The sequence below is a fragment of the Melospiza melodia genome, chromosome 7 (genome assembly GCF_035770615.1).
Source record: "Melospiza melodia melodia isolate bMelMel2 chromosome 7, bMelMel2.pri, whole genome shotgun sequence".
Taxonomy (NCBI): Eukaryota; Metazoa; Chordata; class Aves; order Passeriformes; family Passerellidae; genus Melospiza; species Melospiza melodia.
In genome coordinates this window covers 28,035,763-28,057,714 of record NC_086200.1, presented here as the reverse complement: position 1 = coordinate 28,057,714, position 21,952 = coordinate 28,035,763, and the positions used below count along the sequence as shown (strand labels likewise).

General features: G+C 44.5%; 1 protein-coding gene across 2 annotated transcripts in view; it reads right to left on the bottom strand.

The window, feature by feature from the left end:
* The window catches only part of RFX2 (regulatory factor X2), an 80,329-nt gene extending 58,377 nt beyond the window's left edge, over positions 1-21,952 (bottom strand). The window contains exon 1 of one of the 2 annotated variants that reach the window (XM_063160913.1): positions 21,899-21,952. The gene's annotated coding sequence lies outside the window, so the exon portion shown is untranslated. The remainder of the gene's footprint in view (positions 1-21,898) is intronic. The other variant, XM_063160914.1, reaches the window with a different exon arrangement.

Here is a 21,952-nt window from a genome sequence, read left to right as displayed (position 1 = left end):
CTCTCCTTCTTTTTTTTTTCCAAAGTTTCTTTCTACTTTTGCTTTTCAGAAGATGAAATGAACTTTTTGCAGGAAGGAGAGCAATGTGAGGAGTGTTAAGTGTGACTGCAGGAGCTATTTCCAGTCTCCACAGCATTTACTGAGCAGTACATTGAAGAGGCCATGAAATGCTAATGATCTCCAGACTGCCAGAGATACTGTCCTAAAAAGAAGGAAAAAATCTCTTTGAGAGATATTTTTTTCTTTTTTTTTTTTTTTTTTTTGCCTATTCCATCTCCAGAAAAACCACACAAAACTTTAACACCTCCCTTTGGCTAAAACTCTCCAAGTTACACTTGAAGAAAACCAAAAAGGAAAAACCAGATGGGGGTGGGGGAGTGCATTGAGATGATCCAGAGCTAAAATATCCATTAGTGGTAAATTCCCTCCCAAAAAAAAAAAAAACCCAACTGGGCTGCATGGGTCAGATTCCACCCTCAGACCCAGGAACCAGCTCCAAATTCACATTCACTCAGCCCTTTTTATTCTCCTGCTTGTCTAAGTGGCTGCTAGGCAACCCCAGCAGCATTGCTGCTCATATGCATTAAGTATTAACTATTATTTCATTCCTTCCCCCCTTTTTTTTCCACAAAAAGGCAGCAAATTCGTGGCAGATCATTCTTTTTCCCAAAAGGGAATGCTGGCTGAAAATGGAGCTGTGGAAAGGGTGGATATTGCCAGTTTAGTTCCAGGCTGGGATGCATCCTGCACAACCCACCTGGAGCTCTCCTTAGGGGATAAAAATCTCATTTTTGGTACATCAGGAGATGCAGCTGCTCCAAGAGAAGCTCTGGAGGGAATTGCAGCGCTGCCCACGCAGAGAGCCAAAAATTCTGGTGTCAGTTTGGTGAAGCAGCAGCCACCCCCACTGCTGCAGCCCTTGTGTCCATGTGGAGGAGGGAATTCTCCACGTTCCAGATGTGGGAATTCCACGTTCCAGATGTGGGAATTCTCCTGATGGACAGCAGAAAGGATGATGCTGCTGCTGCCCTGCCCAAGGCGGGGTTTGAGCCACAATTCAAAGATTTCTGCTCCTCTCCCTATGAGGAGCAGTTGTGGGAGCAGCATCCCCATCCCTGCCAAAGGCAGCTCTTAAACTCCAGTGAAGAAATAAAACATCAAAATTGGATGGGACAGCAGAAAGCAGAAGCTGGTGGTGTTTAGAAATTATTGGGATGGTTCAGCTCAGCACAGAAATTCCATGATGCTGAATTCAGCCTAGTCCCTAACTTTGGTGACACTCCAGGACAATCATTACAACAGAGGAGCAAGGTGCTGCTCAGCACAACAAAACCTCAGAAAAATGAATTTTTCACCTCCAGGAAGACTCCAAGAAGACCCCCATCCCTGCCAAAGGCACCTCTTCCAGCCACTCCAGTGAAGAAATAAACATCAAAATTGGGATGGGACAGCAGAAAGCAGAAGCTGGTGGTGTTTAGAAATTATTGGGATGGTTCAGCTCAGCACAGAAATTCCATGATGCTGAATTCAGCCTGGTCCCTAATGTTGGTGACAATCATTATAACAGAGAGCAAAGTGCTGCTCAGCACAACAAAACCTCAGAAATATGAATTTTTCACCTGCAGGAAGACTCCAAGAAGGGAGAGGGAAGATGCTGACAAGCAGAGCCCAGCACTCTTCCAGCCCAATGACATTTCTGAGTAATTACAAACCCTTAGGATCCATTATAATGTTAATTTACAGCCAGTTGTTGTGGAGAAGTGTGATTAGATGTTGTGTAGCTACGATGCAGACTGGAAGGAATGCTAAGAATGCCTCCAGCAGTATTGGACTAAACCCTTTTCTGACCCAGAGATGGGGCAACTGAGAGATGTTTTATAAACTTCTATTCCATTTTCAGTCTCATTTGAAGGGTGAGATAATACAGGTGTAACAATTAATGCTATCACAATCAGAAGCCAACTATTCCCTAATTACAATACACTATAAGCTAGGTTTCTATAGGATATATAGAATTGTTTGTTTTGCAAATTGAGTTTTTTCATATTTTCCAAATTATTTCAAATCATGAAACTCAAAATATGAGTTACTTATATTCTAAACAATGTTATGTTCTTCTATTTCCTATATTTCTTATATTCTAACCAATATCAGTTGAGGATGAAAATGTTTGTTTTTCAATTTATGAGACATTTCTTATGTTTTAACCAATGCTATGTTCTTATGTTTCTTATGTTCCAACCAGTATCAGTAAGGGTTGAAAATGTTTGTTTTGCAAATTGAGTTTTTTCATATTTTCCAAATTATTCCAAATCATGAAACTCAAAATATGAGTTTCTTATATTCTAAACAATGTTATGTTCTTATGTTTCTTATATTCTAACCAATATCAGTTGAGGATGAAAATGTTTGTTTTTCAAATGATGAGATTTTTCATATTTTCATATTTTTCAAATTATTTCAAATTATAAAACTCAAAATAGGAGTTTTTTATGTTCTAACCAATGTTAAGTTCTTATGTTTCTTATATTCTAAACAATGTTATGTTCTTCTATTTCCTGTATTCCTTATATTCTAACCAATATCAGTTGAGGATGAAAATGTTTGGTTTTCAAATTATGAGATTTTTCAAATTATTTCAAATTATGAAACTCAAAATATGAGTTTATGTTCTAACCAATGTTATGTTCTTATGTTTTTTATATTCTAACCAATATCAGTCGACGATGAAAATGTTTGTTTTGCAAATTATGAGATATTTCTTATGTTCTAACCCATGTTCTTATGTTTCTTATGTTCTAACCAATATCAGTTGAGGATGACAAAAACTTTTAAAAAGGTTTTAAAACATGACAAAACCTGTTAAAAAAGTTTTAAAATCTCTTTACACACAATACACAATCTCTATATACAATGCCTGCCCATTTTGCAATGAAGAGAAGCAAAACTAGTAATTTGATTTTTTTTTTTTAACACTAATGTCACAGCACATTTAGAAGCAGAATCAGGCATAATTTCATTTCTGCAACCTACCCATTAAAAGGGCTGCCAGATTTGATATAAATTTTCCTCTACAAAACAAATTGATTAAATGCAGACTGAACTGGAGTCCCTAAAGCTTTGTCACAGCAAACTTCACGCAGCACTTTTGTCATTTGCAGGTGGAAACGCATCAGAACATTCATTTTCAGCCTCATTTTCAGCACCTCGTTACTCTGCAAAGTAATATTTTGAAGCTATGAATAGGATCTAAATTATTCAGGGATGGAAAAAACAAATCCATCTCCTCTGGAAAGGAAAGCAGCAGCTGCTGAGAGCAGAGCAACTCTTCTCCCAAGGCCAAATCATCAGCAATGCAAATACCAGTGGGGAAATGCAGCAAAGAAAAGGTTTTCTAGGAATATTCTTGCAGGGAAAAAGGGTTTTGGAACATTTAGGGTGGAAGAGACCTCCCAGAGCATTGAGTCCAAGCTGGGACTGATCTCCAGAGTGATCAATTTAAATTAATTTAAAATAAAATTTTAAAGTTAAAATAATTTAATTTATATATATGTATATTTAATTTTTATATATATACAAATCTATTTATTTATTTATAACATATATTTATTATTTATATATATAAATATATAAAATATATATTAATAATAAATATTAATTTATATATAATAATTTAAAATTTTTAAATGTCATTATAATTAAATTAATTCAACATTAAGTTAAAATTAATTAATTAAATTTTAATAAAAATCATTAAAATTATCATCTTAAATAATTAAATTAATATAAAATTATTTTTTATTTAATTAATTTAAAATCTGCAGTGTTTACCTATAAATATACAAGACCACATATCAGGTTTTAAGGATTTTTTACAAATCCATTTTTCACATCAAATGAGCAGAAAAGGCAGAGGGAGAAGGAATCTCCTCAGCATCACCTGAGGTTCTGACCCAGTCACACCTGGAGCTGCTTTTTCCATGGATATTTCAAATACCAAGCTCAGGGAGAGTTTAAATGAGGACAGGGAAAGAAGGGGAATGGGTGAAGTTTGCACAGATTTAATTCTCTGAGCACATGGAGGAGGAAATTTGCAGATTTAATTCTCTGAGCATACAAAGGAAGAAATTTGCAGCATTCTTCCCAAAAAGAAAAAGGAAAAAAGTCCTGTAGGAAGAGCAGAGAGGACAGAGCATGAAAGTCCACTTTATTTTCTTATTGAGCTATTGGGATTGGGGTTTCTCTATCAACTCTCGTCCCTGAGTTGTAGAACTTCAAAAGGATCAGAGGAATCAGCATTCAGATTTTCCACTGCTCTAAAGGTTTTAATCTATTTTCCTTTTGAAATTATGAATTGTTTATCACCCCATTATTGCCTTGTGACTGAATTGCATAAAATTGTATTTTAAAAGGTTCAACCTAACACTAATTTGACATTCCATAGGATAAATCTTTGCAGCATTCTTCCCAAAGAAGGAAAAGGGAAAAGTAGGAAGGGCAGAGAGGATGGAGCATGAAAGTCCACTTTATTTTGTTATTGAGGTGTTGGGATTGGGGTTTTTTCACCATCCACACTCGCCCTTCCCTCCTCTGTGACTCACAGCTCTCTATGGGCCAGGAGCTGTGGGTATTTATGAGCCAAACGTGTTCCAACAGCTCAGAGAATTTTAGAAACAGCTTCCAGCAGCTCTGGAGAGCCTCAGAGCAGCAGGTAGCCAGGAAAGACCACGGTGCTGCCAATTTTAACAGCAGAATGATTTGTTCTCTTAAAAAAAAAAAAAAAAAACCTTCACTTTTCATTGGCTCCTTTATTTACCAAGGAGAGATTTGGGTGGGGAATAGAGGGAAGAGTTTCTTCTGTGCAGCCAGATGGAATTCCAAACCCAGTTATTTAGGCAGGGAGTTAAGGGGAAGATGTCTAAATATGTTTTCTATTAAGGTAACAGCGGAAAACACGAGGTTTAAAATACAGCATACAAACAATTCCTGCTCTGCTACCAGAACTTTTGCCAACAGGAGGGATTTGATCACCAGAGTTAGCTTAAACCAACAGCAACAGAGTTGTAAGGCAGAAATTTAGTATTTTATTCTGAAATATTTGCTTGGGGTGCTGCTTGCCATCAGACTTCAGTCAAAATAAGCCTTAGCAAATGATATGTTAAACAATCTCATCTGCCTGTTTCAAAGGCAAAAAAGCCAAGTAGATTTTGTTAATCCTGAATTTCCAGTTCAGCCTTCCAACAGAGAAGGGACATTTTTTGCTCTTATTCACCATGTGAGAGCAGCAATCAAGACATTGACAGCAAATTTTAACAATCAATAGAACACTGAAATTTTTTTTATTTTTTTTTTACTGGATAAGTTTTACTTTCTGCAGATGGAAGGGAGAAGAAAAAAGAGCACCATCAGCTTCCCTGCTTCTGCACTTAGGTGCTGTGGCAGAAAGAACTCCAGAGGGAATAATTCTCATTTTTCTGCACTCCAGCAAAGAGGGGTTTGGAGGAGTCACAGGGAAAGAGGCAGTGACAGCTGAGAGGAGGGGAAAGGGAGAAAAAGGAAGAAAGAGGAGAGGGGGCAAGGGAGAAAGAGAGAAGGTGGAAAGGGGGAGAACAGGGAAGAGAAGAGAAGAGAAGAAGACATTTAATGAAATGGTGTTTGCAGGCTCTCCAGTCTCTAAGGGCCAAAGCTGAGGCTGGACAAGGGAACAGATTTTTAATATTAAAATCCTGTGTTTTTACATTATTGGACCTTATTACTGCCTATATCCTCTAACCAACCTGCTCCTGTTTTGGGGGGAAATCATTCTTCCAGGGAACAGACAGTAGCTCAATTCTTATATTAGCTTTCTGATACAGGGAAAATTAGTAAAATTTTTATAAACCTGAGCAAGAAAAAGGTATAAAAATCACTGCAGAGTGGCCACAGGCTGTCAGTTGTCACCAACTTCCATTCACTGCTGTGCTATGATGGTTATAAACCTGAAGTGTAAAGTGGAAATCCATCCACAGACAATTTACTTTTCCCCAGCAGAATATTGCATGATGTTGTGGCTAATCACATAATTCAATCCTCATGTATTCAGAGATCACTCAGAAATCAGGAGAATGCATTCAAAACCTTCACTGTGTGGAACATTTCATTGCCCAAACATCACAATATAAATTCAAGCAAGTAGCTGCCAAAAGAAAAAGTCAGAACAGAAATTCCTTAATGATTGACTAAGGAGAGACTCATCACCAAGGAATTAAGTAATTCTTAGGGGAAAGTGAATTAAAATTGCAGTGTATGATGTATTAATTATTTGGTGGCAGTTGAAGAAAAAAGCTTGGGTTTTAAGGACGCAGCTGGAGGGATTTAACCCATGATATAAATTGACTTTTTAAACATGCAAAAAGGGAAATCTGAGTTTCACTGGGTCCTGCAAGCAGAGCAATGTGGAACAGAAAGTTCTACTCATCTGCAGTTCATTTTTGTTCCAAAATTCCCTTTTTAGAGCATACTAGCTGTGTGTTGATCTGGATTGTAAAACAACCTGAAGAGTGATTCTGGAATCACTTCAGCAAGAAATGCCCCAACCACTATTTCCCCCAAATTTCTGTAACTAAACCATTTCTCCAGGGGTTTGTTGGCTGTTCTCTGAATTTTTTCAGCACTAAAACACAGCTCTGAGCATCATCTCTGCATCTCCAGCAGCTCAAGCCCTGCAGGATCCCTGCCCCGAGCAGGAAATTTTTAAATAGGAAAATAAGAAAATCCTCTGGAGAGGGGTTTTTCCTGAGGGATCATTTTAAGGGAGCAGAAAGAAGCCAGGATGTCTCTTCCAACCAAACCATTCTGGGATTGTCTAAGTGCCACTGCATGAAATATTCCAGGAGGGCACAAAACAGAAAAATAGTGGCACCATCCCAAAAAAGAAGAAAAAAAAAAAAAAAAGGAAGCAGAGCAATAATGACACCATCCCCAAAAAATGTGTGTCTTGTTTTGATCAGTGAGTAAAGCTACAAGTACCTGAGGCTTTCAAAGCACTTTAGAAATATTAATCCTTTAGGAGTTTGCCCATCTTAACTTTCTGGGTTCTAGGGGAAAACAACAACAACAACACAAAAAAAAAACCCACAAAAAACCAAACCAAACTAACCAAAAAATCCCCAAACAAACAAAAAGAAGAAAAAAAAAAAAAAAAGAAAAAAATTAAAACAACAGGGATTGAATTATTCCCTACTGGAAAATGGAAATGAATGGAAATGAAAGCGCACAGCAAATAAAGCAGAATTTCCCAAACACACTCTGAAGTGCCAAAGGATGTGGATTGTGGATCAGAGGAATATGGGGCTGGCTAGATCAGAGATTAATTTGTGCCTCAGGGGACTCCTGACACAGGGGAGTCTAAGGTGGCACAAAAACCCCAGTGAGGATGGAGTCCAGAGGCAAAGAGATGAATCAGAAATGTGGAATAAACACCCTTGGAACTGCACTTGATCACAATTTACTCTTCGAAATACATAATGTGTCTGTACATGTATGTATACAGGTATATTTTATATATCATTGTGCATAAATATCTAGGAAATAACCCAAATCCCACAGACACTGGTACAGCTGCAGCCCCAGGGCCTGAAAAGCCAGAGATTTTCTTGTGACAGTCACACCCTCAGATGTTTTGATATGAAAATGTCTCCTTTCAGTCCCCAGCAAACAAGTGGTGATTTTGATATTCACAACCACAGAGCCTGCAAGGAACCTGTGGGGCTGAAGGCAAAGCACATTTCCCCACAGGGCAGCAGTCAGGGACTGCAAAATCCTGAGCATGATGAGGGGGATCGGGTTTGTATGGCAGATTTTACCTATGAAAAGGGGCTGAAAAGGACAAAGTGGTGCACAGAGAGACTCACTGCAATCCATTCTCTGTTGTGATCACAGAATCGTGGTGATGCCTCAGGTTTGAGCTTTTGTATTTTTCAGATTCTGTGCTGCTTTATGTGTGGGTCTGGGATTCACATGAGGGGATGGTGAGCTCTGTGCCCAGAGCAGGGAGACAAAACAATTCCTGCTCCAGCTGGGCACCAAGGACAAAGGATCCAAATCTCAGGCCCAAGAGCACAAACAACGTGGGCTGGACACAAGAAGGATGGGACTGCATGGATTAATTGGATAATTAACTCCAACATGCAAATGGAGCAGAGCTTACAAAAGTGAGAGACCCTGTGATCAGTTGTGTATTTTGTGACCATTTTGGTTCACCTTGGGTGCAGCCCTGGCTGGGCTCTTGTGCTGCCCAAGGTGGACCCATTGAGGCCTCTTAATAAATCCCTGCTTTATTCTGTAACTCTGTCCAGTCTCCTTTCTAGCTCAGCCCTCACAAGGCATCAACGGAATGGTTTGGGTGGGAAGAACCTTGGAGAACATCTGGCCACGGCAGGGACACCTCCCACTGTCCAGCCTGGCCTTGGGCACTGCCGGGGATCCAGGGGCAGCCACAGCTGCTCTGGGAATTCCATCCCACCCCCTCTCCACCTTCACAGGGAACAATTCCTTCCAAATACCCCACAAAAATCTCCTCTTTTCCAGTGGGAGCCCGTTCCCTGTGTGCTGTCCCTCCAGGCCTTGTCCCCAGTCCCTCTGCAGCTCTCCTGGAGCCCCTTCAGGCCCTGCACGTGGCTCTGAGCTCTCCCTGGAACCTTCTCCTCTCCTGCCAGGGAACATTTCCTGCCCCATATCCCATCTAAATGGCATTTCTTTCCCACCTAAATGTCACTTTTCCAGTGGGAAGTTGTTCCCTGTTCTGACCCTCCATCCATTGTCCCCAGTCCCTCTCCTGGAGCCCCTTTAGGGCCCTCAAGGGGATCTGAGCTCTCCTTGGAGCCTTCTCCTTTCCTGCCAGGAAACAATTCCTGCCCAATATCCCATCCAATTTGAGTTTTTTTCCCATCTAAATGAGTTTTTTTCCATCTAAATGGTATTTTTCCCATCTAAGTTTCACTTTTCCAGTGGGACCCATTCCCTGTGTCCTGTCCCTGCAGGCCTTGTCCCCAGTCCCTCTCCTGGAGCCCCTTCAGGCCCTGCAAGGGGCTCTGAGCTCTCCCTGGCTCCATGGGGTTTATCCCTAATTAACAGGGTAATTAACAGGGTTATTAACTCAAACAGCCCCGAGGTTCCTGCCTCAAGAGGAGCAGAGCCCATCCCAGCAGCCTGGGTGACGCAGCTGTGCTGGAATGTCCTGGCACAGAATAATTAAATAATTAACCCTCCTTCCTCGGCATGAGAAGATCTCTACTAATTTAAATTAAATTCTCTATTAATTTACTAAATTTATTTTAATTACTAAATTTAAATGACCAAATTTAAATTAAATTACTAAATTTACTAAAATACTAAATTTAAATTAAAACTCTCTACTAATGTAAAATTTATCAACTATACAAACTCTAAAATAATTTAATGCTATATTACTTAATAATTTATAAAAACTTAATTAATAAATAGATGTAATAATATTAAATATTTAATTTATAAATTAATAATAAAATCTGTCCACTATTACAAACTCTAAAATAACAATTCACTGCTATAATACTTAAAAATTATATAATTTAATATATATTAATTATGTATATAATCTAATTAATTCCTAAGTATTATCCATTTATTTGATAATTATTATTATTATAAATTTATTTGATAATTATTATCATCAATTTCTTTGATAATAAATTTCTTTCTTGTCACTACATACATTATTTTTACTCTAATGTTTCCTCATAACAAAAAATATTAATAGTAACAACTCATGTCATAAACATGGACCCCAACAGATCTCTGAGTTACACCAGGAGTAGCAACAACTTTGCTTCTGCAAGCCCAACTCAGCTCAGAGGGGTGCAGGACAATGTGGCAGAGGATGTGCCTAAAATATGAGGGTGAACTTTGCATTTCTGGTTTGAGGGGTGCTGTTTCTTCTATATTTTTCATATAGAAAAATTTACATTCTGCATGCAAGCAGCTGTGAGAGCTGGGCAGGCAAGCCCCAGGTTCTTTAAGGGGTTTAAAGAAATATTCTGTGGAGGATATTTCACCTTCCTGGCAGGTGGAAGTCTTCTAACAGTGGTTCACATCTGTCACATTAAGGAGAATAAATATTTGCTAGGAAGAAGGAAGCTCTGAAGACCAGCCTGGTGACCAGGAGCCATTATTTCTCTTCTTATTTGTACCTATTAAAGAAAAATTTCCTCCCATGATTGGTCATTTAAGGTCATGAATATTTGAAAAGATCTGTGTTTCATCTCCTTTGGGGGGAAGGGTGGGGGTTTGAGCAGCACAAGAAATTGTTTAAATGCAGGACAAATTAAGCAGAACCAGTCCATATGCACTTAATCCACATGTCACAGCCCAGAGGTGAATTTTGAGTTGTTTTTTAGACTAGACCATCCCAGACAGCTCAGGGAAGGAGGAGAAAAATATCCTTGCACAGAGCAGCGAGGTGACAGCACTGACAACAGCAGCTCCAGCACACCCAGAGCCTGGGCTTATCTCCCAACTGCTTCCTCCCAGCTTATCAGAGGCTGCACAACCTCCCTGCACTGCCAAACAAGAGCCTGGCTAACAGAAAATGTGAGAGTGTTGGTGAGAAAGGCCCCAGAGCTGCTGGAATATCCAGCTCTGTGCAGGATCCATCCTTGTTTCCCATGAGCTGCACAGAGAAGGGTGTGCACACTTCATTGTCCACCTCAGCACACACCTCCAGGAGCCTCCTGCTCCAGCCTGGGCTCACAGAATTCCAGAAAATCCTGAGCTGGATCCCACAGGGATCATCAGTGCAGCTCCTGGACCTGCACAGGATTCATCACTTCATGCTCATGCTTCCAAATGAGTGAGGCACTTCCAAAAGAAAGAGCCCAAACCTCACCCTGAGGGCTCTGTCAGTGAGGGGCTGGGAGCACAAACCCTGTGAGGAACAGCTGAGGGAGCTGGGGGTGCTCAGCCTGGAGAAAAGGAGACTCAGGGGTGCCCCCATCACTCTCTGCAGCTCCTGAAAGGTGCCTGTGCTCAGCTGGGGCTGGGCTCTGTCTGCAGCAGCACTGACAGAACCAGAGCACACAGCCTCAAGCTGTGCCAAGGGAAATATAGGTTGGATATCAGGAAAAAAAATGTAGTTTGGGTATTAGGAAGTTGGTGAGATCCTATCCTATAGGTAGGACATTAGGAAAAACCGAATTAGCATATTAGGAAAAAATCAGCTCAGCTCAGGATCAGATCTTGGAGAAAATCAAGAAGGGAACAGAAGAAGAATCCCAGAATGGTTTGGGTTGGAAAGGACCTTAAAGCTCCTCCTGTTCTGCCTCCTGCCACCTTCTCACCACCCATCCAGGAACACTTCCAGGAAGCCTCAGCTTCTCTGGGCAATCTGTGCCACAACCTCATCACCAACAAAGGGAAAATTCCTTCCTGACATTTCATCTAAACCTGCCCTCCCTTCAGTTTAAGCCATGTCCTTTCACATGAGTTGATGCTCTTATCCAACAGCACCTAAAACATGAGAAACCCTGTGTGCAAAAGCATCATCAGATGCTCAGGTGCTCCGGAAATCAATCATCCATCATAAATAACCTTCACAAATCAGGGGAACACAAGAACTTCCACCAGCACTTCACTGAGGCCATCACTATTGCTGTGTAGCACTGCTGGATGTCTCTATATGATTAAAAATAAAAATAAAAATAAAAATAAAAATAAAATTTCAGTGCAAAAGGGCAAGGGCAGTGCAAAGTTTTACCTGTCGGTGTGAGGCTGCTTTATCTAAAACCTCCAGGACTCTCAGACACCAGAGGTCAGAAGAACAAGAATAACTGATATCATTCCCTGGGCAGGGTGAATGTTTAATCAGCTGTGTGTTAAGCCAGAAATTCTCCAGAACAGTTCCAGGGTTGTCATGGTGGCAATGGGATCTTAAGCTGATACAAGGAACAGTCTGACAATGACTAACCAGGTGGTTGTTAAGGAAATTGCTAATTCTGCTGAGGTTGTTTGCCTATAATCATTCCACCCCCACTTTTCCCCCTTCTCTCCTCTTTCCCCTGATGTTTCTTGTCATTCTTAACTAGTGACACCTCCAGAAGAGTCACCCTTAATTACAGGCTCCATTCAGCAGGACCCTTTGCCTCGTGTTAACCTCAAAGAACCACCAGCCATGTAATCCCAGACAAATTCCTGAATTCCTGGTGTTTCACCCCAAACATCACTTCATCCTCGTGCTTCCAAATGAATGAGGCACTTCCCAAACTCAGCCATGGAGACAGAACCATCTCTCTTCACACCTGGATTTGCTTCTGATGTGTGGAGCCCACGAGGGTTCCCTCATCCCCAGCATGGCTGCAAAAGGGATGTCTGTGAGTTTGGAGAAGGGTTTGGTTCCTGATTGTAAAGGGAAAATTTGCACTCCAAAGATCATTGGGAGAGAAGTGAATCCAGCCAGAATACTTTACTCTAGAAGAGATGGAGGAAATTTAATTTTATGTGCCAAAGAGCAATATCAACCCTAAATTTCCTCTTTTCAGTTTCAACCCATTCGCCCTTGTCCTGCCACTCCTGATTCAGACATGCTGAACACAAACAGCAATTGCTGGGATTTGAACTGCTCTGAAAGGCCTGGAAGGTGAGCCCTGGATTTGACAGGGAGCCAGGAAATCTCACAGAATCATGGAATTATTTGGGTTGGAAAGGTCCTTAAAGCTCAGCCCATCCCACCCCTGCCATGGCAGGGACACATTCCACCATCCCAGGTGCTCCAAGCCCTGTCCAGCCTGGCCTTGGGCACTGCCAGGGATGAGGCAGGCACATCTCTGGAAAACCTTTGGCTCACCCTCCTGATAGTGAAGAATTTCTTTGGTTTGCAACCCTAAATTTCCTCTCTTTCAGTTTCAACCCATCCCCCTTGTCCTGCCAGTGCTGATTCAGGGATGCTGAACACGGAGCCATCCCCTGGAGCTCTGCTTTGCTCCTGCTCATGTTCCACCTTTACTTTGCCAGGATGAGACTTTGTAAAGATCAGAGATGCCCTGAAGAAGTCAGAGCATGGAGTCATCCTGATGCCTCAGGTTTGAGCTTTTCTATTTTTCAGATTCTGTGCTGCTTTAGTGGGTGGGTCTGGGTTCACATGAGGGGATGGTGAGCTCTGTGCACAGAGCAGGGAGACAAAACAATTCCTGCTCCAGCTGGGCACCAAGGACAAAGGATCCAAATCTCAGGCCCAAGAGCACAAACAACGTGGGCTGGAGAGAGAAAAACAAGAAGGATCGGACTGAATGGAGCAGAATTGATAAAAATGAGAGATCCTGTGATCAGTTGTGCATTTTGTGACCATTTTGGTTCACCTTGGGTGCAGCCCTGGCTGGGCTCTTGTGCTGCCCAAGGTGGATCCATTGAGGCCTCTTAATAAATCCCTGCTTTATTCTGTAACTCTGTGTAATCTCTGTTCTAGGTCAGCCTTCACAAGGATGGAATGGTTTGGGTGGGGAGGAACTTTGGAGAACATCTGGCCATGGCAGGGACACCTCCCACTGTCCAGCCTGGCCTTGGGCACTGCCAGGGATCCAGGGGCAGCCACAGCTGCTCTGGGAATTCCATCCCAGCTCCTCCCCACCCTCCCAGGGAACAATTCCTTCCAAATATCCCACAGAAATCTCCCCTTTTCCAGTGGGAGCCATTCCCTGTGCGCTGTCCCTCCAGGCCTCATCCCCAGTCCCTCTCCTGGAGCCCCTTTAGGGCCCTCAGGGGGCTCTGAGGTGTCCCTGGAGCCTTCTTGCCTGCCAGGGAGCAATTCCTGCCCAATATCCCATCTAAATATGATTTTTTCCCATCTAAATTTCAATTTTTCCAGTGGAAGCCATTCCCTGTGTCCGGTCCCTCCAGGCCTTGTCCCCAGTCCCTCTCCTGGAGCCCCTTCAGGCCTTGCCAGGGACTCTGAGCTCTCCCTGGAACCTTCTCTTGTCCAGGTGAGCACCCCCAGCTCTGCCATGGAACAATTCTTTCCCAATATTCCATCTAAATGGGATTTTTTTTCCATTTAAATCTCAGTGAGAAGCCATTCCCTGTTTCAGGTCAGCCTTCACAAGGCACCAGCCCTGCCAGGGGATTCAGGGATGTGTCTCAAGCTGCTCCTCCTCAGAGCCTGCATGAGGTACCTGCTGCTGTTTGTCCTCACACACATCCACACATCCTGCACATGAAGCCAAAGAAAAACTCCCTCACACAGGAGAAAAAAATAAAAAACTGTGGAACCTGGATGGTGGGAATATGCACCAGTGAGCTCATCAGGGAGGAACAGCTCTACAGTCAATGTAATTATTATTTCTGTCAGCTTCTTGCTGAGGATTTCTTTCAGATTTGGGACAAGAAAACAAAGCATTTGATTTTTGTTTGCATATTCTTTACATGAAAGTCATTATTGGTGCAGCATTGTGTGACCTGTTCCTTTCACTGCAATGTTCTGTCATTAACCTCTTGCAAAGTTTCCTCCCACGACACATTTGTACAACTCTGAGACTTCTCTGCCATTTATTAAACTCAGAAAAAGAAATTTCCAATAGAAATCTAACTCAGGAATAAACCGAACTTATGAATTGTCTTTAAATGAGTTTTTAAATGCCTTCATTTGGGATTTCTACAGCTCTTCACTCCTGAGGACATCAGGAAATAGCCATGAAATTGTGGCTGGGTGTTGGGATGGATCTCAGGGAAAATTTCTTCTGTGATTTTATGACCAGATCAAGGAACCAAAACAGTTTCTAAAGCTCTGTTTGGGAAACTTCTTGCTCCTGTTGCAATTTAAAGCACACCTTTTAACTTTATTGCAGGGCAGACACTGCCTAACCCCTGCAGTGACATAAGTGAGCAGGAATACTGTGGGAAGAGGAAGAGTTTCTCATTCACTGGCATGAAATCACATGTCTAGACATAACCACCTATTGTTTTAACAACTCAGCTGAATTAACAACATCTAAACTTCTCTAGAAATCACCATCTTTCATAAAACATCACCCAAAGCTGAAAGTAAGTTTGTTTTTTTCTCTTTCTCCCCAATCTGTAAATAATTTGTGTATTAACATGTCCTGAAATAATTTCTGAAATATAAACATTGCCATCCCTTATAAAACATCACCAAAAGCTGAAAGTGGGTTTGTTTTTTCTGCTTTCCCCCCAAATAAAAATAATTTGTGTATTAATATGACCATTAAATAATTTCCTCTCTGTGCTTTGTGTGCTAAGAAAAGGGACTGTAGGAAGTGCCCTGTACAAATGGATTCCTCTTTGCTCAGGGATTAAAGGTTTGTGAAGGAAGGTTTTATGAATTTATGGATGATTATTCCATGAACTGCTTGGATTCCTCTGTTTAGAGGTTCACAGTTTGTGCTGAAAGAAGATTTTGTCACCTATTTATGAATTTATGGATAATTATTCCATGAACTGCTTGGATTCTTGTGTTAAGAGGTTCATGGTTTGTGCTGAAGAAAGGTTTTACCATCTATTTATGAATTTATTGATAGTTAATCCATAAACTGCTTGGATTCCTTTCTCTTTGCTCAGTAGGTAAAGGGGTCCATGGTTTATGCTGAAGGAAGGTTTGTCATCTATTTATGAATTTATGGATAATTATTCCATGAACTGCTTGGAGTCCTCTGTTTAGAGGTCCATGGTTTGTGCTGAAGGAAGATTTCATCATCTATTTATGAATTTATGGATAATTATTCCATAAACTGCTTGGATTCCTCTGTTTAGGGTTCCACAGCTTGTGCTGAAGGAAGGTTTTGTCACCTATTTATCAATTCATGGATAATTATTCCATGAGCATCTTGGATTCTTGTGTTAACGGGTCCAGGGTTTGTGCTGAAGGAAGATTCTGTCACCTATTTATGAATTTATTGATAATTACTCCATGAACTGCTTGGATTCCTGTGTTAAGGGGTCCATAGCTTGTGCTGAAGGAAGGTTTTATCATCTATTTATGAATTTTTGGAGAATTATCCCTAAGCTGCTGGACAGAAGTGGGAAGGCCGGCACGTTCCCAGACAATCAGCTGGATTTGTGTGTTTGAACAAAGGAATAAAGACTTGCCAGCCCAAATAAGACAAAACAACGAGCCTGAAAGGGCAGATTGCAGACAGAAACCTCCCCTTTGGGCGGGTCCAATATCGGCACCGCAAGCCTGGATCCAAATGGATCCCAAACCAGATCCCAATGGATCCCAGCCCAGATCCCAATGGATCCCAGCCCTGATCCTGATGAATCCCAGCCTGGGTCCTGATGGATCCAGGCCAAGATCCTGATGGATCCAGGCCAAGATCCTGATGGATGCCAGCCTGGGTCCTGATGGATCCCAGCCCTGATCCCAATGGATCCTAACCCAAATCCCAATGGATGCCAGTGCAGACCCTGATGGATCCCAACCTGGGTCCCGATGGATCCTGATGGATCCCAATGGATCCCAGCCCGGATCCTGATGGATCCCAGCCCCAATCCCAATGGATCCCAGCTCCGATCCCGATGGATCCCAGCCCTGATCCTGATGGATCCCAGCCTGGACCCTGATGGATCCCAACCTGGATCCTGGTGGATCCCAGCCCCAATCCCAATGGATCCCAGCCCCAATCCCGATGGATCCCAGCTCAGATCCCGATGGATCCCAGCCTGGACCCTGATGAATCCCAGCCCTGATCCTGATGTATCCCAATGGATTCCCAACCTGGATCCCGATGGATCCCACCCCAGATCTCGATGGATTCCCAACCCTGATCCCGATGGATCCCAGCCCTAATTCTGATGGATCCTGATGGAACCTAGCCCTGATCCCAATGGATCCTAACCCAGCTCCCAATGGATCCCAGCCCTAATCCCAATGAATCCCAGCCCGGATCCTGATGGATCCCAGCCCCAATCCCGATGGATCCCAGCTCAGATCCCGATGGATCCCAGCCCTGATCCTGATGGATCCCAGCCCTGATCCTGATGGATCCCAGCCTGGACCCTGATGGATCCCAGCCCTGATCCTGATGGATCCCAATGGATTCCCAACCTGGATCCCGATGGATCCCACCCCGGATCCCGATGGATTCCCAACCCTGATCCCGATGGATCCCAGCCCTAATTCTGATGGATCCTGATGGAACCCAGCCCTGATCCCAATGGATCCTAACCCAGCTCCCAATGGATCCCAGCCCTGATCCCAATGAATCCCAGCCCTGATCCCAATAGATCCCAGCCCCAATGCCGATGGATCCCAGCCCTGATCCCAATGAATCCCAGCCCCAATCCCGATGGATCCCAGCCTGGATCCCGATGGATCCTAACCCCAATCCCGACGGATCCCAGCCCTGATCCTGATGGATCCCAACCCGGATCCCAATGGATCCCAACCCTGATCCTGATGGATCCCAGCCCTGATCCCAATGGATCCCAGCCTGATCCCAATGAATCCCAGCCCAGATCCCAATGAATCCCAGCCCCAATCCCGATGGATCCCAGCCCTGATCCTGATGGATCCCAGCCCTGATCCCGATGGATCCCAATCCCCGGGGCCGGGCGGGCACGCTGTGCTCCCGCTGGCCCGCACCCAGCCCTGCACCGCTCTGGCATTTGTTCCGAGGGAGGCAGCCAGGGAGGGAGATGCGGGGTTAAAAATAACTCGGCACTTCCAGCAGAGACTGCCGAGAGCGGGCGGGCCCCGCCTGTTGAATCAGCACCGAGCCCGGGCTCCGCTTTTAGCTCGGCTCCAGCGGGGGGAAATGGGCCGGGATCCGCCAAAGCCGCTCTGTGTACGGCCCTCCATGGGCAGGGAAAAGATGTTGTGATGAAACGTGGCAGCTGTCGGTGCTCCGAGGTGTTACAAGCACGGGGTTATTTAAAGACAATGAGTGGCGCCGGCTGTTCTGCAGCACTGAAGTTATTTTGGGGCAGAAAGTGGCTTTTAGTGGCAGGGAATACTCTCTGCTGGAGGATTCCCCCCAAAAGGCAGGAGAAATGATGTCATCTCGATAGTTACAGAATTCCAGGATAGTTTGGGATGGAAGGGAGCCTAAATCCCACCTTGCTCCACCCTGTCCCATGGGCAGGGACACCTTCTATAAGCCCAGGGTGCTGCAAGCCCCATCCAGCCTGGCCTTGGGCACGGCCAGGGATGGGTCTGAGGGTGTTTACACACACAAAATGACACAGAAAGTGTATTTCTGATGTACCTTCCCATACCTGACACACAATTCAACACCAACTCTCTCTAGACCACACTCAGCCTTAAATCCTGGGATGGGTGACCCCATCCCTCCCTCCCAGCCCGGCTGCAGGGGCTCAGTGCGGACCCAAGTCCCTTGATGGAGGAGATGCCTCCATTTATAGGCCAAATCTACAAATTTATATGGCAATCCTACAGATTTATATGGTAATCCTACAAATTTATAAGGTGGTCCTACAAATTTATATGGCAATCCTACAAATTTATACGGTAATCCTACAAATTTATATGGCAATCCTACAAATTTATAAGGTGGTCCTACAAGTTTATATGGCAATCCTACAAATTTATACGGTAATCCTACAAATTTATATGGCAATCCTACAAATTTATATGGTAATCCTACAAATTTATTTGGCAATCCTACAAATTTATATGGCAGTCCTACAAATTTATAAGGTGGTCCTACAAGTTTATAAGGCAATCCTACAAATTTATAAGGTGGTACTACAAGTCTATATGGCAATCCTACAAATTTATATGGTGGTCCTACAAATTTATATGGTGGTCCTACAAGTTTACAAGGCAATCCTACAAATTTATATGGCGGTCCTACAAGTTTATAAGGTGGTCCTACAAGTTTACAAGGCAATCCTACAAATTTATATGGTGGTCCTACAAGTTTACAAGGCAATCCTACAAATTTATATGGTGGTCCTACAAGTTTATAAGGTGGTCCTACAAGTTTACAAGGCAATCCTACAAATTTATATGGTGGTCCTACAAGTTTATAAGGCAATCCTACAAATTTATACGGTAATCCTACAAATTTACATGGCAATCCTACAAATTTATAAGGTGGTCCTACAAGTTTATATGGCAATCCTACAAATTTATATGGTGGTCCTACAAATTTATAAGGTGGTCCTACAAATTTATAAGGTGGTCCTACAAGTTTATGTGGCAATCCTACAAATTTATATGGTGGTCCTACAAGTTTATAAGGTGGTCCTACAAATTTATAAGGTGGTCCTACAAATTTATAAGGCAATCCTACAAATTTTTATGGTAATCCTACAAGTTTATATGGCAATCCTACAAAACACTCTTTGAGAGGGCTAAAGGAAAGACCCCAGGGCGCTGCCTGCAGTGTCAGCCCCTCTCCAGGTGCTGCAGATTTCTCACAGGAGCAGAGCTGGCTCTTGGGGGCTTTGCTCCTGAGAGAGGAATTCATGAGATGCAAATGGCTCAGCAGGGAGATGCAAAGCAGGGATGGCTGTGAGGGACCCGATTCTGCCTTTCCTCTGTGGCACTGGATGCTCCCATCCCCATCCCCACTGGGATCATTCCTGTTCTGCAAGAAGCACGCAGGGACAAAGAAATTCCAGCTGTCAACCCCTTCTGTCTGCACTTCCAGCCTTCAGGCCAAGATCCTGTTGTTACCTGAGAAGTCAGATTCTGATTAAAAAAGATGAGCAGTTCCAAAGCTCGTGGTTATGGGAACAGCTCTGACAACACCAACTCCAAACAACAAACCCCTGGAGCCTGCCCACAGCTGTGTAACCCCAAGGCAAATGAAACACATCTCACAGAATTCCAATCCATCTCCCCTCCTTTGGGACAGCAAAACTGAGAGGTAAGGACACAGCTGGATGTGTTGGGTTTCTTAAAAAAATTTTAAAATGAGATTTTCATGTATCCAACACCTCTGTAGTCCTACAAGGTCCTGCTTTGGGGGTTTGCCTCAGCAGCCACCCAGAAATCAAATTGTTCATCCCAAACTCTCTCAGCAGACACAGTCAGACGTTGATTCAGCCCATTTTGAACGAGGTAACCACGACAGAGCCTCCCAAAATGCCTCTCCTTTTACTAAATGTGCCACTTTAAAATAAAACCTGAGACCGAACTGATCCTGCACTGGCTGAGGCAAACTCAGACTGAAAAGTGAAACAGCAGAGGCGAAGAGGGAAGCCCAGGAGCTTAAGATTGGTATTTAGAGACTGATTTTTTTTTTCTTCTCTCTAAGCCAGGCGTTACTTTCTATTCTCAAATAATTTGTAAGCAAGATAAACTTGAAAAGTTTGGGCCGAAGCAGATGAAAAAAGCCTCGAGTAAATGATTCCAAAGCTGAGCTCTCAGTTTAATCTACCAGTTAAAGCCTCAGTTTAAGGACATTCCAAATGCAAAAAGGTAAAGTAGATTTAACAATATTTAATAAAATTATTATTAATTCTGCTTTTTAATTAGTAAGTCTCGCCTCTTTCAACTGCAAAGCCAAAATAAAGGCTCGGAGTGCTATCTAAGCAAAAAGAATGGAAACATTTAATCAGGCAGCGGGAACTCACGCTTGAAACAGGCACGTCCACAAAATCCCACTCTAACAGGAGATGAATCTTGTTTCACAACACACTTTATTCAAAACCAACAGCAGAAACCACATCAAGAACAGACGGCGGATGCTTGCAAACAGCTCTCGCTGCGATTTCCCCTCGTTTCTAAGCCCGGCTCGAGAAAGCGAGCGCCGGGATCTCCCGGCTCTGGCAAACTCCAGGGACGAGCTGGAGTTGAAATCACCTCCCTCCACCCCCAAAGAGGAGGAGGAGGAGCGCAAGGGGGGGACGGGGACAGCACGGAGAGGGGGACGGGACAGGGGGACAGCATGGAGAGCGGGACAGCGGGAAAAAAAAGGACAGGGACAGCATGGAGAGAGGGACGGGGACAACATGGAGAGGGGGACAGAAGGAAGAGAAGGACGGGGACAGAAGGAGAGGCACGGGGACAGCATGGAGAGGGGGAGAGAAGGAAGAGAGGCACGGGGACAGCGGGAAGAGAGAGATGAGGACAGAAGGAAGAGAAGGACGGGGAGAGCAGGAAGAGAGAGACGGGGCCAGAGGGAAGAGAGAGACGGGGCCAGAGGGAAGAGAAGGACCGGAACAGCATGGAGAGAGGGACGGAGACAGCATGGGGAGAGGGACAGAAGGAAAAGAAGGACGGGGATAACAGGAAGAGAGGGACTGGAACAGCAGGAAGAGAAGGACGGGGACAGCACGGAGAGGGGAACAGAAGGAAGAGAAGGACTTGGACAGAATGGAGAGAGGGAGAGCACGGGTACAGTGCTGAGCGGTACCGACTACAACCCCATCGGGCCCCCTCCCGACCCTGAGCGGACACTTTGGGGCTCGCGGACCGGCTGGGACCCCCCGGCAGCGCCGCGTCCCCGCCGGGGCCGGGATTGCGGAGTTCCGAGCAGCCCCACGGGGGAACCGGGAGCGCGGAGTTCGGGCAGCCCCGCGGAGCCGGGAGCGGCGGATCGCGGGCCCGCGGCCCCCCCGCCCGCCGGGCGGTGTCGGTTCCCGTGGCCGGGCGGGGCCGCGCTGCGGGCGGTGCCCCGGGGCAGCGGCCCCGGCCCGGGGAGGGGGAGCCCGGGGCGGTTCAGCGGCGCCGCCTCCGCCGCTCCCCCGCTCCCAACTTTCCGAGGGCGGCGCGACCGGCGCCCCCCGCCCCGGCGCGCAGCGGGACCGCGCATCCCGCGCCGGGACAAGCCGGCTCCGCGCCGCCGGCCCCGCGCCGCGCCGGCCCCGCGGAGGACGCGGAGACCGCGCACATCCCTGCACCCCCCCCCCCCCCCCCCCCCCCGGCCGCGGTCCCACTTCCAGCCCGTCACGGGGCGGCCCCGCTCACCTGCCGTCGCCGCCGGGTGCCGCGGGCTGCGCTGGGCTCCGGCCGCCGGGGCCG